Consider the following 1,407-nt stretch of genomic DNA (forward strand, 5'->3'; position numbering starts at 1 on the left):
TGATTGTAACTCATTACTGCTGGATATTTTGCGAAGAAATCCATGCCAGGCAAAGCGCGTCGAGTCTGGTCGTAAGCGGTTACGATAGATGACTAGCGAGCGCGTGGTTCGTCTAATTAGCGCGTACGGCCGGTTGGGTCGATCGGTGGCCGGAGCGTAGGTTAAGATGTAACGCGCGTAGACTTAGTTTAGCAGGTATATATATATATATATATATATATATATATATATATATATATGTATATATATATAAGAAAATGGGTTAGTACTCCTAGGAATACATACTCCCTCCTTCCTCGGTTCACAATTGTCAAACCCGAGGTGTGACTATATAAATTAGCAAACACACTGATTTTTCGGGCGCTCTCGCATCTAATCCTTCCCTCGGCTTCACACATCCCGAACTGAAGCAGCCGGCCCCTGGATACACGTCAGCGCGGAACCGCGGCGGCCGCCGCTATCACTCCCCGGCGATTGATCCAAATTGCAGCTTCCATTGGCCAACGGATCAGAGAGCGCCAGACCAACCGGATCCGAGGTTTATTTTAATCAAAGGTCAGTGATTTCTCTTGGACGTTCTGTGCGTGTTGATTCCCTGTTCTAGATCCGTAGCATGTTCCAATCCATTAACCAAAATTGTCTTGCTTTCTTCTAGATGTGAAGAGGAGCGTGCGCCCCGTCCAGGATCTGATTGTTTGCTGACTAGTTAATTTTTGTGGATGAGAGAATTTTCTGGTGCTTTGTGGATGTCCTTGCTAGATCGAGGCTGGATGTCTCACGTGGAAGAATTGATTCATCTGGCTTGTGGGGGTGAATGGCGTAGCATCCCATCGTCGATCTTCAGCACACTCTGTTGACCCTACCGCTAGCGGCGCCGAGTCAGCCGTGAACAGATGAACATATTTCTTTAATTATTTTTGTTAGTGGACATATGATCAAATGGATTCACAAATAGTGATTTCAGCTGCTATTTCTTCTTTGGGAAAGTAGTATATACCCAACGAAAAGGAACAGTACCTCTGGTTTCTAGTTTAATCACTATGTTGAAACATTTGGTTGAAGGATCAAGAACGGCACCTTGCTGCCATCTTCTTTATATGTTCAGTATTGTCTCAATATGAAATTGCTGCTAGAATTTTCTATTTTGGAAAGGAATGTACATTTCCCACTTCAACAAGTGCTGTATTTTTCTCCGGAGACATACGACCACATTACAAAATGTATTACACATGTTGTTTCATCTAACTTTTCACATACTCTTTTATTGTATACTTTCATCTAACTTTTCTTATAACTCATTGCAGAGACTAGACTCTCACATAAGACCAGCATATACCCATGTAAAAGAACTAGGAGTATATTCTCCGTCACTAAAGAACAACTATATACTCCCCTACAAAAAAAAGT

At 42.4% G+C, this 1,407-nt stretch overlaps 1 long non-coding RNA gene across 1 annotated transcript; it reads left to right on the forward strand.

Moving 5' to 3' along the window:
• Positions 1 to 410: 410 nt before the first annotated feature.
• Positions 411 to 1,002, forward strand: LOC119336215. The gene is made up of 2 exons (XR_005162286.1): positions 411 to 555; positions 656 to 1,002. It is a non-coding gene; the product is annotated as an uncharacterized LOC119336215 (long non-coding RNA).
• Positions 1,003 to 1,407: the final 405 nt, after the last annotated feature.

Source organism: Triticum dicoccoides, chromosome 7B (genome assembly GCF_002162155.2).
Source record: "Triticum dicoccoides isolate Atlit2015 ecotype Zavitan chromosome 7B, WEW_v2.0, whole genome shotgun sequence".
Classification (NCBI taxonomy): domain Eukaryota; kingdom Viridiplantae; phylum Streptophyta; class Magnoliopsida; order Poales; family Poaceae; genus Triticum; species Triticum dicoccoides.